Source organism: Pristiophorus japonicus, chromosome 4 (assembly GCF_044704955.1).
Source record: "Pristiophorus japonicus isolate sPriJap1 chromosome 4, sPriJap1.hap1, whole genome shotgun sequence".
Classification (NCBI taxonomy): domain Eukaryota; kingdom Metazoa; phylum Chordata; class Chondrichthyes; family Pristiophoridae; genus Pristiophorus; species Pristiophorus japonicus.
In genome coordinates, this window is record NC_091980.1 from 167,378,537 (window position 1) to 167,394,254 (window position 15,718).

A 15,718-nucleotide genomic window follows, 5' to 3' on the forward strand; every position below is an offset into this window, starting at 1 on the left:
AAGAAAACAGTTGCAGTTGCATTATGGTGCAACCTTGCCTGGTGTGGCCTGGCCAATGTTTTCCAACAGTTGTATTCATGTTTTACCTTACCTTACGTTATTAGAAGGCACTGCACAACAATTGTAAAGTGAAATAAAATTTTTTAATGATTTAACAATAAAATTTAACAATAATTTAACTGTAACGCCACCCACCCCAACAGTGAACCAACAATAAATTTAAAAAACAACAATAAGAACAATATAACAATAATAACAACAACAACAATAGAACACTCCCCTCCCTAACTGCGGCCACGTTTCCCTCCAGGTCCTTCATCCCCCCCCGTGTTTTAACCCCCACGGCCTGTTTTGGTCCCCGGGTACTGAGATGAGTCTGGGGATCGACGGCAAGACTTCCTGCCCGGGGGAAGGGAGTGACAGTGGCTCGATCAGCTCTTGGGGTGTTGGAGGAGAAGACGCAGCTGCGGAATCGCCTTCCGAGTCAGAAGGCAGTGCTTCCTCCTGACTCGCTTGTGTGCTGGTGTTGGTGGTATGTACGACGACACCTTGGAGTGCAGTGCCGTGTCCTGCCACTATCGCCTGTTGCAAGGTATTGATGGAGGCGGTCTGGGCACGCATCGCCCGGACCATCTGCTGCCTATCCTCCCAATTACGAGCAGACACCAGGACATGTCCCTCGTGTATACCACAAACGCCTGGAGGAGCTCGCGACTTATCGCGACACTCTCCATGCGCAGTCTGGTCAAGCTCTCGATACGATCGGCCAGAGAAGGCATGTGCTGACCTCGCTGACTCGACCTCCGTGGGGTTGGCGTGAGCACTAATGTGCCTTGGCGTTGCTGGCTGCAACCTGCTTGGTCTCACTACTTCTTCTATTGAAGCCGATGTTATGGCCGCAGGTCCACAGGTGATAGTTCTGTCACAGCGATGCTAGGGACATCCTCCTCCGTTTCAAAGATTTCCTCCTCTTGCTCTGTTGTCTGTTCATTATCCTCATCGTCTTCCTCCTCCCCACCCATGGTGATGACTAGGGTCACAGTTGCAGGTTGAGGTTCCGGTCGTGCCTCACTGCACATGGGTGTTGTTGGACCTGCAAAATATAATTGAGCTTATTGGAATGGAAGGGTACACATTCTTGAGCTGCACTGGCATAAGAAGGAGGAGCATCACTACTACAATAAATGAGACCAAGAGACGTTGCATAATAACGTATCACATGGTAGTAAATCCAAGTTGAAATTCAGTGACCCAGAGAGCTGTGGAGGCTGGATCAGTCGGAGATAGACAGAATGATGAGGGAGTGAAGGTTTATGGAGAGCGGACAGAGAAGGGGACAGAAGGCCAGATGGCCTGCTGGTGCTCTTATCTCTTATGTTGTCAACCTGAGAATAGCACAGAGGCTGCAAGGGAATCGGGATAGCTGCATGCATAACATGACACCATTCGTATATTATAATGAAATGACGTTACATTACTTTAACACTGCTTGTTGCATTACTCACGTGACGCAAGCGAGGGCTCTGCCTCAACACGGGTGGCCAAGCAAGTGTGGCCTCCGACCAGTGCCGCTGCCCGTTCCTCCAACTCGGTGAGCTTTATTAGCTGAGCAGGGCTTCCGCCAGAGCGCCTGTGCTCAGCCTGATTCTTAGATAACTTCCTCTGCAAACGTGACAAGGGCATGGCATAAGCTAATTGACTAGGTACTATCATGGAGCGACAACAGTTTCCAACGTTATATACTAATAGGGTTTGTATCCACAATTGATGCATGGTTATAATAAAGATCGTGTTTAGGATCTAACACTTGACACAAACATCTCTCTCGACTACAATCTCCATTGAAGGGCCCCCGGGAGTGGTGGGAATCAGGATAGCTGGTGAACTTATCAATGACAGGAGCTAATGTCCCAAAGTATTCCAGGATAGACAGTGAGCAAGAGCAGCTCTCCCCCAGTCCATGCTGGGTCACTGTGTAAGTGACAACAGCCGGAGAGACTGACTTAAAAAGGGCTCAGGTTCTAAGCCCTGTCCAGATCTTAGCAGGGAATATATGCAAGAATAACAAGCTTAATTTCAATCCTGGAGATTTATAATTACAATTTGCATCATTACAATTTAAAATCTATACTTACTCTTGCCGAAGCAACCAGGCTGTTCCAGCGCTTCCGGCACTGGTCAGATCCCCTGGCCTCGTGGGATACTGACGACACCACATCGGCGATCTCACCCCATATTTTACGGTAGGCCCAGGGTGGAGATTTCCCACGTCCACCCCGGGTTAATTGGGCCCACCGGGAGTGCACTTCCGCGACTAGGGCCTCTTTTGCCTCATCTGAAAAGGGTTTGGCCCTCCTCTTTCCCCCTCCATGTCTTGAAGACTATGTTCTGAATCAGACATTATTATTTTAAGCGATACTAATCTCTCTCTCTCTCTTTGTTTTTGAATCTCCTGCTCTCCTCTCCTCTCTATCTTCTCTCTCTCTCTCTTTTCCCCCCATCCTTTGCCTTCTGTGCATGCGTGGATGACCCCTGACCTCCCGAATCGCGGGAAAACTTGTTTGCCAAAAAAAACACATGCGCAGAAACTCGTTGCTAGGGAAGCCTTGCCTTCCACATCGCTGAGGCCCATTTTGCATCACTAGGGTCCCTTTCACATCGCCCCCCAATAAAAAGCCGAAAGTGATCCTAAAAGCTGAAACATCGCTAAGGCTGGAATAGCGATCTAAGTGGAAAGTCTAGCCCAAGGTTTTTTTTTATTTGTTCATGCGATGTGGGCATCGCTGGCAAGGCCAGCATTTATTGCCCATCCCTAATTGCCCTTGAGAAGATGGTGGTGAGCCGCTGCCTTGAACCGCACCGTATGGTGAAGGTACTCCTACAGCGCTGTTCGGGAGCAAGTTCCAGGATTTTGACCCAACGACGATGGAGGAACAGCGATATATTTCCAAGTCAGGATGGTGTGTGACTTGGAGGGGAACGTGGAGGTGGCGGTGTTCCAATGCGCCTGCTGCCCTTGACCTTCTAGGTGGTAGAGGTTGTGGGTTTGGGAAGTGCAGCCGAAGAAGCTTTGGCAAGTTGCTGCAGTGCATCTTGTAAATTGTACACACTGCAGCCATGGTGCGCCAGTGATGGAGGGAGTTAATCTTTAAGGTGGTAGATGGGGTGCCAATCAAGCGGGCTGATTTGTCCTGGAAGGTGGGTGTTATAATTAACCTTTGCTCCCTGGAGCAGAGTTCCCACTCCCGATCATCGTCCAGTGACTTCTGCTACGAAGTGCGTACATGGACATTGGGTGAGGACAGGATCCGACTCCTTGCAGTTGAATCCTGCCAACTCGCATGAAGAATGGCCCCTTGGCTGAAGTACTGGATGGCTGCGGTAGCTGGTAACCCATCAACAACTTACAATTACATTGTGCCTTTTAACGTAGAAAAAGGCACTTTGCCAAGGTGTAATCAGAGAAAATTGTATGCCAAGAAAAAGGAGATATTGGGAGGAGCGACCAAAACCTTGGTCGAAATGATTTAAAGAAGTGTCCTAAAGGAGGAGAGAAGGGTAGAGAAAGGTGAGAGAAAGAAACCAGGAAATTATAGACCTGTTAGTCTAACATCTGTTATGGGGAAGCTATTGGAATCTATAATTAAGGACGGAGTGACTGAGCACTTAGAAAAAAATTGAGCTGATTAGAAAGAGCCAACATGGATTTGTAAAGGGTAGGTTATGTCCAACGAAACTGATTGAATATTTTGAGGAAGTAACTAAAGTAGTAGACAGGGGAATGGCTATGGATGTAGTTTATATGGACTTCCAATAAGTATTTAGTAAGGTTTCACTTGAAAGACTGTTAACTAAAATGAAAGCTCATGGAATTGAAAGTAAATTAGGCTAGGAGACTAGTTAGGCAATAGAAGACAGAGAGTAGGGATAATGAATATGTACTTTGCACAGTTTTGGTCTCTTTATCTAGAGAAGGATATACTTTCCTTCAAGGTGGTGAGTGGCCCAAGCCTGTGGCAGATAGATTTCAACGCAGGTAAGTGTGAGGTTATCCATTTTGGAACAAAAAAGAATAGTTCAGAGTATTATCTAAATGGAGAAAAGCTAGAAACAGTGGAGGTCCAAAGAGACTTAGGGGTCAATGAACACAGATCACTAAAATGTGGTGGGTACAAAAAATAATCAAAAAAGCTAATGCAATTTTCACCGTTATAACTAGAAGGCTAGAATAAAAAGGGGAAGATTTTTTGCTACGGATATACAAAGCCATGGTTAGACCACATCTCGAGTACTGCTTACAGTTATGGGCACAGGGCCTTAGAAAGGATAAATTAGTCTTGGAAACAGTACAATGTAGATTTACTTGAATGTTACCAGAGCTCCAAGGGTTAGATTATGAGGTGAAATTACATAAACTAGGCTTGAATTCCTGGAATATAGAAGGTTAAGGGATGATGTGATTGTGGTTTGTAGGATTTTGAAAGGAATTGATAGGGTAGGTAGAGAAAAACTTTTTCCATTGATAGGGGAGTCTACGACAAGGGGACATAACCTTAAAATTTGAGCCAGACCATTCAGAAGAGATGATATGGAACATTTGTTCCCGCAAAGGGCATTCCACAAAAAGCAGTACATGCCAGCTCAATTCATTTTAAATCTGAGATCAATAGATTTTTGCTAGACAAAAGTAAAAAGGATATGGAGCCAAGGCAGTTGGATGGAAGTTAAGATACAGGTCAGCCATGATCTCATTGAATGACGGAACAGGCTCGAGGGCCTGAATACCTACTCCTGTTCCTATGTTCCTAGAAAGAGACGGTTTAGGGAGGGATTTCGAGAGCATGGGGCCCAGGTGGCTGAAGGCACACTGCCAATAATGGGATGAAGGGAGTGAGGGATGCACAAGAGGCCAGAGTCAGAGAGGCAGAGAGTTCGGGAAGGGGTTGTAGGGCTGGAGGAGGTTGCAGAGATAGGGAGGGGCACAAAGATGAACATTTTAAATATGAGTCATTAGGAGATCGGGAGCCAATGTAGGTCAATGAGAACAGTGATGATGGATGAGGGGGATCTTCCTCTGGCTGTCCCCCGAAGTCGAGGATGATTTGCTTCCACATTAAAATGAGTTCTAAGGTGACTGATGAGACCAATATGGGATCTACAGTCTCTGTCACAGATGGGGCATTCAGTGGTTGAAAGGACGAGTGAGTGGGTGGGGTGTTTGATTTGTCGTACGCTCCTTCCGCTTTTTGTACTTGGCTTCCGCGTGCTCCCGACGAAGAGACTCACAGTATTCGGTGCCTTCTTGGATGCTCCTCCTCCACTTTGAGCGGTCTTGGGCTAGGGATTCCCAAGAGTCGGTGGGGATGTTGCATTTTTTTCAAGGAGGCTTTGAAGCGTTTTCTCTGCCCTCCTAGGGCTCGCCTGCCGTGACGAAGCTCGGACTAGAGCACTTGTTTCGGGAGTCTAGCATCGGGCATGTGGACGATGTGGCCCGTCCATCGGAGCTGGTCGAGCGTGGTCAGTGCCTCGATGCTGGGGATGTTGGCCTGAGAAAGAACGCTGATGTTGGTGCGCCCATCTTGCCAATGATTTGCAGGATTTTGCTCAGGCAACAGAGTTTTGGATGAGCTGAAGTTTGTGGAAGATGGAAGGCTGACCAGGAGATCGTTGGAATAGTAGAGTTTGGATGTGACAAAGACATGGATGAGGATTTCAGCAGCATATTGGATGAGGTAGGAGTAGAGATAGATAATGGAGGTGGACATAGGCGGTCTTTGCGATGGAGAGGATATGGGGACGGAAACAGCTCAGAGTCAAATAGGACACCAAGCCTGTGAACAGTCTGGTTCAGCCTGAGACTGTGGTCGAGGAAGGGGTGGAATCGATGGGTAGGGAATGGAGTTTGTGGTGGAGGACAAAGACAATGACTTTGGTCTTCCCAATATTTAACTGGAGGAAATTGCAGCTCATCCAAGATTGGGTGTTGGACACTCAGTGTGAGAGGCAGTGGAGAGGTAGAGCTGGATTTCCTCAACGTACGTGTGGAAGCTCATCCCATGTCTGCCTATGATGTCGCCAACGGCAGCATGTAGATAAGGAAGAAGAGGGGGCCAAGGATAGATTCTTGGGATACTCCATAAGTAATGGTGTAGGAACAGCAACAGCAACTTGTATTTATATAGCGCCTTTAACGTAGTAAATTGTCCCAAGGTGCTTCACAGGCGTGTTATAAAACAAAAAAATTGACACTGAGCCACATAAGGAGAAATTGGGGCAGGTGACCAAGAGAGGTAGATTTTAAGGAGGGTCTTGAAGGAGGAAAGAGAGATCGAGAGGTTCAGGGAGGGAATTCCAGAGCTTAGGGCCTAGGCAACAGAAGGCACGGCCACCAATGGTTGAGCGATTAAAATCAGGGATGCTCAAGAGGGCAGAATTAGAGGAGCGCAGATATCTCGGGGGCGGGGTTGTGGGATGGAGGAGATTACAGAGATAGGGAGGGGTGAGTTCATAGAGGGATTTGAAAGCAAGTATGAGAATTTTAAAATTGAGGTGTTGTTTAACCGGGAGCCAATGTAGGTCAGCAAGCACAGGGGTGATGGGTGAGCGGGACTTGGTGCGAGTTAGGACACAGGCAGCCGAGTTTTAGATTACCTCAAATTTCCGTAGGGTAGAACATAGGAAGTCAGCCAGGTGTGCATTGGAATAGTTAAGTCTAGAGGTAACAAAGACATGGATGAGGATTTCAGTAGCAGATGAGCTGAGGCAAGGGTGGAGGTGGAAATAGACGATCTATTATAGCGCAGATATGTGGTCGAAAACTGATTTCATGGTCAAGTATGACACTAAGATTGCGGACAGTCTGGTTCAGCCACAGATAGATGCTAGCGAGAGGGATGGAATTGGTGGCAGGGACCAAAGACAATGGCTTCGGTTTTCCCAGTATTTAATTGGAGAAAATTTCTGCTCATGCAGTACTGGATGTGGGACAAGCAGTCTGTGAACTTAGGTACAGTGGAGGGATAGTGAGAAGTGGTGGTGAGATAGAGCTGGGCGTCGTCAGCGTACATGTGGAAACTGACTCCGTGTTTTCAGATGATGTAACCGAGGGGTAGCATGTAGATGAGAAATTGGAGGGGACCAAGGATAGATCCTCGCACGAAGAGGAGAGGGCTTTAAGGAGGCAGTTGTTACTTGAGAAAAGAAGCCAGGGGGCTATCTTTGCTCCCCAAGATGATCCTTGACCTTTAGATGGTATTGGCAAAGGAGAGTGAGGCCCGATAGCACATGATGTGATTATATCAAATCTGATAACGGATGGCTAAACCAGCTGTGCATTAGATACGGTCAAATCTGCCCCCCTTAGACTTGAGGAAGCAAAGATGGGGGCCATACCAGGTGGAATCACAGGGTGCAAGAGAGGAAGGGTTTTGCTGGGGACTTGGGCATCAAAAGCCCAGAAATTCAAACCATCATGAATTTTGCAAATTCTGGAATAACAGGCCCAGAGATCCATACCCACCAACTATCCTAGAGTAAAAAGCCTTGGAGTTAGTGTACCAATGAGTGAGCAACCTCAGAGTTGCACCTTGGAACGTTTCACTATGTTAAAGGCGCTATATAAATACAAGTTGTTGTGGTTGTTGTTGTATAGGCTGGTGCCCTTGCCCTAACACCAGTACATGTCCAGTACCCTATCCCAAGATCCTGTGCTCATAGTTGAACAGTCATGGACCCTATACCAGCATGAGTCAACACCTGGTAGGATGTGAGGCCTCAGAGATCTGCTGTTGCCATGAGTCAGCCTGACAGATTCAGACAAATACAGAGTTAACACGAGAATGTCTTTCCTGGAATGATGGTCCTCTGGTGGATGCAAAATCACTGTTTTCTCTCGACCGCCCACACAAAACATACAGGTATCAGAATTAAAACTAACACCTACTTTGTCCTGGCCAGTTAACACAACGGAAGGGAAGCATTTACCAGGGCACTGAGTGGGGGGGTGGGGGGCTCAGATAGTTATTTTACCCTCCCATGCACACTTAACACATGGGTAAGATTCGCAAATCCCAGCGCACTAGAACGGTGAACAAAGTTGTGCCTGTGTCTGTGGCTCCACTGTAGCCTTGCACTGCTGCCAAAAGCTGTCGATTTAAGCTCCTCTCTCCTTTACTGGGTGGGATGGATGTGAGTCACAGAGAATGCTTGCACAAAGGAAAATAATTCATTTGAAATCCAGCCTGCGTGTACTCTCCAGATGGCACATTTTGGGCCTAATCTAAAAAATATGTTGGTCACAAGACACTGGGAATCTGATTGGAAAATGTATTAACCATTGCAGAGTGACGAGATAAAGCCCTTAGCACTTACTTAGATAGGTTTTGGGAATGCAGGATGTGGAAAATATTGAGAAAGCACAATGCAAACCAGAGGAATAACACCAGTACAGATCCAGCACCTATGTTCCCAGCTCAACACTATAGGCCAATCTACACCAACATCTAACACCAATCCCCTACTCTAGCACCAACCGCCCCCGCCCCCCCCCCCCCCCCCCCGAGATGTCTGCGCTCCTCTAATTCTGCTCTCTTGAGCATCCGTGATTGTAATCACTCAAACATCGGTGGCTGTGCCTTCTGTTGCCTCGGCCCCAAGCTCTGGAACTCCCTCCCTAAACCTCTCCGCCTCTCTACCTCTCTTTCCTCCTTCAAGATGCTCCTTAAAACCTAACTCTTTGACCAAATGTTTGGTCACCTGGCCTAATTTCTCCTTATGTGGCTCGGGTGTCAAATTTTTGTCTCATAATGCTCCTGTGAAGCACCTTGGAACGTTTCACTATGTTAAAGGCGCTATATAAATAAAAGTTGTTGTGGTTGTTGTTGTATAGGCTGGTGCCCTTGCCCTAACACCAGTACATGTCCAGTACCCTATCCCAAGATCCTGTGCTCATAGTTGAACAGTCATGGACCCTATACCAGCATCGAACTGGTTTGGTATCTCTACCTTAGCACCAATACAGGTCCACACAACAGTGTATCTGTAGCTTTTTCTGGAATCTAGGATATGGTTTTGAAGCGGAGTGGGGCGGGGGAGGTTGCAGTTATAGGTTATAGGTACGCCCCCCGCTCCCCCCCCCCCCACCTCCCCTCCCCAGTTTACACTCACACCGATTACAGCAAACAGATTGAGAACGCAGTTACTTCTGCTTAAGTGAATAGCACATATGTGGAGCAAGAAGTTGCAAGGGACATTGATAGGTTAAGTGAGTAGGAAAAACTATGGCAAATAGAGTTCAGTGCGGACAAGTATCCATTTGGACCCAAGAAAGATAAATGGGAGTATTTTCTAAATGGTGAGAAACTAGGAACTGTAGAGGAGCAGAGAGATTTGGGAATCCAAGTTCACAAATCATTAAAAGCCAGTAGACTGGTACCAAAAGCAATCAAGAAAGCAAATGGAATATTGACCTTTATTTCAAGGGGGTTGGAATACAGATGAGGAGGCTACACTTCAGGTGTACAGAGGTCTGGTTAGACCCTGTCTGGAGTACTGCAGTCAGCTTTGGACACCACACCTCAGCAATGACAAATTCTGGAATGGAAGGGGCGCGGGGCTACCAGGGTCAAATTATGAGGACAGGTTGCGTAAACTGGGTTTGTATAGAAGATTGAAGGGTGAACTGATCGAGGTGTTCAAAATGTTAAAAGAAATCAATAGAGAAACTATTTGCTGAGAAGTTGGTGATGGTGAGCCGCTTTGAACTGCTGCAGTCCGTGTGGTGAAGGTGCTCCCACACTGCTGTTAGGTACGGAGTTCCAGGACTTTGACCCAGTGACGATGAAGGAATGGTGAGATATATCCAAGTCAGAATGGTGTGTGACATGGAGGGGAACATGGAATTGCTGGTGTTGCCACGACTCTGTTGCTGTTGTCCTTCTAGGTGGTAGAGGTCACAGGGGAGGGAGGTGCTGTTAAAGTAAGCTTGTCGAGTTGCTGCAGTGCATGCTGGATATTGTACGTACTACAGCCACCATGCTGGAGGGGGCTGATATTGAGTCCAGGGACACCAATAAAGAGAGCTGCTCTACAAGAATGGTGTTAAGCTTCTTGACTGTTGTTGGAGCTGCCCCCATCCAGGCGAGTGGGTGAGCATTTCATCACAGTCCTGATGGTTAGCTAAGCAAGCACTCTACTCCGAACTCCTACATGTCAAGCGAGCCCCAGGTGGGCAGAGGAAACGTTTCAACGGTACTCTCAAAGCCTCCTTGATAAAGTGCAACATCCCCACTGACACCTGGGAGTCCCTGGCCCAAGACTGCCCAAAATGGAGGAAGAGCATTCGGGAGGACGCTGAGCACCTCGAGTCTCGTCGCCGAGAGTATGCAGAAATCAAGCGCAGGGAGTGGAAGGAGCGTGCGGCAAACCAGACACCCCACCCACCCATCCCTTCCTCCAACCATTGTCTGCCCCACCTGTGACAGAGACTGTAATTTCTGCATTGGACAGCCATCTGAGAACTCACTTTTAGAGTGGAAGCAAGTCATCCTTGATTCCGAGGGACTGCCTATGATGATGATGATGATGATTAGCTGGGGAGTTCCAGGATTTTGACCCAGTGAAGATGAAGACATGGCTCAGCACCAATGGTTCGCACGGTGTACCCATAGCTGTCATTTATTGTCCCTTGGCACAGTAAGTCAACAGTTGGAGCACCATTTGATGTGTTTACTTGCTCGGCCATCAGGGAGCGCTTCACTTTGATTGCTTGACTTTAAAGAAAAATTGGATCGATCTCCCTGGCTGAGAAAAACGATTCATCATTCAACCTTTCTGTTTGATGTAAAAGGAGCTTTTTTCGAAATACCTGCGCCATGAATGAAAACATGGCTAAAAATAGCCTGCAGCCTGTGTTAAAGCCCCCACAACGTTTAGTGCTGCAGTGGCTCAAGACTCCAGGTGAGGGCCAGCTGACAACAGTGAGGGTTAAAACAGTTGGAATTTCTGAGAGGGAGTGATAAATCAAGTCTGGCTAACACATGTGTGTTTATAGAGCTAAACGGAAAAAGAAGGGCTTGTGTGCAGGAACTGGGGGAGGGGGACAAGAGGCAGCAGACTCTAAGCTGCTCACACTATTAATGCAAGCTCTCCAGGATTTACAGCTTGAGTTGTTCAGTGACTTTTGAAAAATTGCTATAGGATCGTTTTTTTCAAGAGGTGTAAACAAGAAACAGGGGAATGGAAGCCAGGAGTAAGTCACCATTAGTCATGCATCTGGGCTCCTGTTAAAGGACCTCAGTTGAGTAATCACCAAAAATATGCCTGTTTAATTTATGACAATTTCCAAAAAATGCTTTGCTGTTGCTTTCAAATGACCTAAGTCAACATTTTGCTGGCCACCCGCCCTTTGCCAATTTTCTCCTTTCATGAAGGCACGGTCCTGTTCCAGTGATGCCTCACCCAGTTGGTCATTCTTTGCGCGACAAGAGTCAGCAATACAAAAGCAAAATATTGTGGATGCTGGAATCTGAACTAAAAACAGAAAATGCTGGAAATACTCAGCAGGTGAGGCAGCATCTGTGAGCCAGCAGTATGTTCAGTCGCGAACATTGGGCCCCAGTTTGGCAGCGCCTTGATTTTAAAATTTTCATGCTTGCTTTCAAATCCCTCCAAGGCATCGCCCCTCCCTATGGCAGACTGGTCACGAAAGTAAAAGCCCATGGGATCCAGGGCAAACTGACAAGTTGGATCCAAAATTGGCTCAGAGGCAGGAAGCAAAGAGTAATGGTTGATGGGTGTTTTTGTGACTGGAAGGCTGTATCCAGTGGGGTTCTGCAGGGCTCAGTGCTGGGCCCCTTGCTTTTTGTGGTATATATCAATGACTTGGACTTGAATGTTGGGGGTATCATTAAGAAGTTTGCAGATGACACTAAAATATGCTCTGTGGTTGACAGTGAAGAAGAAAGCTGCAGACTGCAGGAATATATCAATGTACTGGTCAGGTGGGCAGAATAGTGGCAAATGGAATTCAATCCGGATAAGTGTGAGGTAATGCATTTGGGGAGGGCTAACAAGGCAAGGGAATACACATTAAATGGTACGACACTGAAAAGTGTAGAGGAACAAAGGGACCTTGGAGTGCAGGTCCACAGATCCCTGAAGGTAGCAGGCCAGGTAGATAAGGTGGTTAAGAAGGCATTTGGAATACTTGCCTTTATTAGTTGAGGCATGGAATACAAGAGCAAGGAGGTTGTGCTTGACCTGTATAAAACACTGGTTAGGCCACAGCTGGAGTACTGTGTGCAGTTCTGGTCACCATATTACAGGAAAGATGTGATTGCACTAGAAAGGGTGCAGAGGAGATTTACAAGAATTTTGCCTGGGCTGGAGAATTTTGGCTGTGAGGAAAGATTGGAGATGCTGGGTGTGTTTTCTTTGGAACAGAGGAAGCTGAGGGGTGACCTGATTGAGGTGTATAAAATTATGAGGGGCCTGAATAGAGTGGATAGGAAGGACCTGCTTCCCTTGGTAGAGGGGTCATCAACCAGAGGGCATAGATTTAAAGTAATTGGGGGGAGGTTTAGAGGAGATGAGGGGAAACTTCTTCACCCAGAGGATAGTCGGGGTCTGGAGCTCACTGCCTGAAAGGGTGGTAGAGGCAGAAACCCTCACCACATTTTAAAAATACTTGGATGTGCACTTAAACTGCCGTAACCCACAGGGCTAAGGACCAAGAGCTGGAAAATGGGATTAGACTGAACAGCTCTTGGTTGGCCAGCACGGAAACGATGGGCCGAAATGGCCTCCTTCTGTGCTGTAAATTTCTATGATTCTATCTCCTTAACCTCCTCCAGCCCAACAGCCCACCGAGATATCTGCACTCCTCCAATTCTGACCTCTTACATAAGAACATCAGAAATAGGAGCAGGAGTAGGCCATTTGGCCCCTCGAACCTGCTCTGCCATTCAATAAGATTATGGCTGATCTGAGCATCATGCTCTTGAACATTCCTAATTGTAACTGCTCCACCGTTGGCAGCCGTGTTTTCAGCTGCCAGGCCCTCAGCTCTGGAATTCTCTGCCTAAAGCTCTTCCCCTCTTTATCTCTCTCTCCTCCTTTAAGACCAAACATTTGGTCACCAGTCGTAATATGTGGCTCAGTATCAAATTTTGTCTGAGACCGCTCCTGTGAAGTACCATGGGATGTTTTACTATGTTAAAGGCACTATATAAATACAAGTAGTTGTTGTTGTAAGGGTTACTCACTGTGTAACTGTACAGTCCCTGTTTGTTCAGCAGGGTAAGGGTTACACATTAAACTGTACAGAGTCCCAGTTTATTCAGCAGGGTAAGCGCTACTCACTGTAACTGTACAGAGTCCCTGTCAATTCAGCAGGGTGAGGGTTACTCACTGTAACTGTACAGAGTCCCTGTTTATTCAGCAGGGTAAGGGTTATTTACTGTAACTGTATATAATTCCTGTTTCTCCAGCAGGGCAAGAGTTACTTGCCCTAAATATACAGGGTTCCTATTTCTTCAGTGGAGCAAGGGTTAGTCACTGTTAATGTACAGAGTTCCTGTTTCTCCAACAAAGCTTAAATACAGTTTGGGAGAATGTCCAAATATGAGGTCATGCTTATAACATTGGTAGCAACACAATTTGAGGCTCTGGTGTTAATTGACTTGTAAAGCTATGAATAGTACTCAGTAAACACTTGATTAATTCAGAGCACAGATAGGGGATTGATTGAAAGTTGAACTTTCACATTCCTGAAGGCCAGTCATTAAATGATTATGCGACATCTGCACAATGAGTTAGACACCATGTGCAAGAGATCTGGCAATTTCCAGGCCTTCGTTGGAGCACATAATCTGGTTTACATTTTATCTGGTGATATGGTCATATCCTGACCCTGGACAGCATGGGAATTTAAACAAAATGCTATGCCTACGTGTGAAATGGCCCTCAATTCAGTTACACATCAATAAAATAGGCAAGGGAATCGATTCCCAAATGTTAATGGGGTTCACCACCCACACACCAAACCTCAATGGGGTTCACCACCCACACACCAAACCTCAATGGGGTTCACCACCCACACACCAAACCTCAATGGGGCTCACCGCCCACACACCAAACCTCAATGGGGCTCACCGCTCACACACCAAACCTCAATGGTGCTCACCGCCCACACACCAAACCTCAATGGGGTTCACCACCCACACACCAAACCTCAATGGGGTTCACCACCCACACACCAAACCTCAATGGGGCTCACCGCCCACACACCAAACCTCAATGGGGCTCACCGCCCACACACCAAACCTCAATGGTGCTCACCGCCCACACACCAAACCTCAATGGTGCTCACCACCCACACACCAAACCTCAATGGGGCTCACCACCCACACACCAAACCTCAATGGGGCTCACCGCCCACACACCAAACCTCAATGGGGCTCACCGCCCACACACCAAACCTCAATGGGGCTCACCACCCACACACCAAACCTCAATGGTGCTCACCACCCACACACTAAACCTCAATGGGGTTCATCACCCACACACCAAACCTCAATGGGGCTCACCACCCACACACCAAACCTCAATGGGGTTCATCACCCACACACCAAACCTCAATGGGGTTCACCACCCACACACCAAACCTCAATGGGGTTCATCACCCACACACCAAACCTCAATGGGGCTCACCACCCACACACCAAACCTCAATGGGGTTCATCACCCACACACTAAACCACAATGGGATTCCATCACCCACACACCGAACCTCAATGGGGCTCCATCACTCACACACCAAACCTCAATGGGGTTCCATCACTCACACACCAAACCTCAATGGGGTTCCATCACCCACACACCGAACCTCAATGGGGTTCCATCACCCACACACCAAACCTCAATGGGGCTCCATCACTCACACACCAAACCTCAATGGGGTTCCATCACCCACACACCGAACCTCAATGGGGTTCCATCACCCACACACCAAACCTCAATGGGGCTCCTTCACTCACACCCCAAACCACAATGGGGCTCCATCACTCACACACCAAACCTCAATGGGATTCCATCACCCACACACCGAACCTCAATGGGGTTCCATCACCCACACACCAAACCTCAATGGGGCTCCATCACTCACACACCAAACCACAATGGGATTCCATCACCCACACACCGAACCTCAATGGGGCTCCATCACTCACAAACCAAATCTCAATAGGGTTCCATCACCCACACACCAAACCTCAATGGGGCTCCATCACTCACAAACCAAATCTCAATGGGGTTCCATCACCCACACACCAAATCTCAATGGGGTTCCATCACCCACACTCCGAACCTCAATGCGGTTCCAACAACTACATACCAAGCCTCTGAGATTCCATCACCCACACACCGAACCTCAATGGGGTTCCATCATGGAGTTCAATCTGAGTATTTTTCGGTAATATTTTTACATTCATTTTAAAAAGACCCCAGTGCGTGCTGACTTACCTGATCCCAGCGGAGCATGGTGCATGGTTTTAGCTGTGGCTCAGTGGGTAGCACTCTCGGCTCTAAATCACAGGTTGTGGGTTGAAGTCTCACTCCAGAAACCTGAGCGCAATCCAGGCTGACACTCCAGTGCAGTGCTGAGGGAGTGCAGCACTGTCGGAGGTGCCGTCTTTCGGATGAGACGTTAAACCGAGGCCTT

General features: G+C 47.5%; 1 protein-coding gene and 1 long non-coding RNA gene across 4 annotated transcripts in view; one reads left to right on the forward strand and one right to left on the reverse strand.

Moving 5' to 3' along the window:
* rad51b (RAD51 paralog B) overlaps window positions 1-15,718 on the forward strand; it is a 667,540-nt gene that overhangs the window by 629,606 nt on the left and 22,216 nt on the right. The gene's annotated exons all lie outside the window — the stretch shown is intronic.
* Window positions 288-15,718, reverse strand: part of LOC139263163 (uncharacterized) — a 50,790-nt gene continuing 35,359 nt past the window's right edge. Inside the window, exons 2-3 of the long non-coding RNA XR_011593054.1 lie at window positions 1,506-1,662; window positions 288-1,093 (exon numbers count right to left, since the gene is read on the reverse strand). This is a non-coding gene — a long non-coding RNA (uncharacterized lncRNA). The remainder of the gene's footprint in view (window positions 1,094-1,505; window positions 1,663-15,718) is intronic.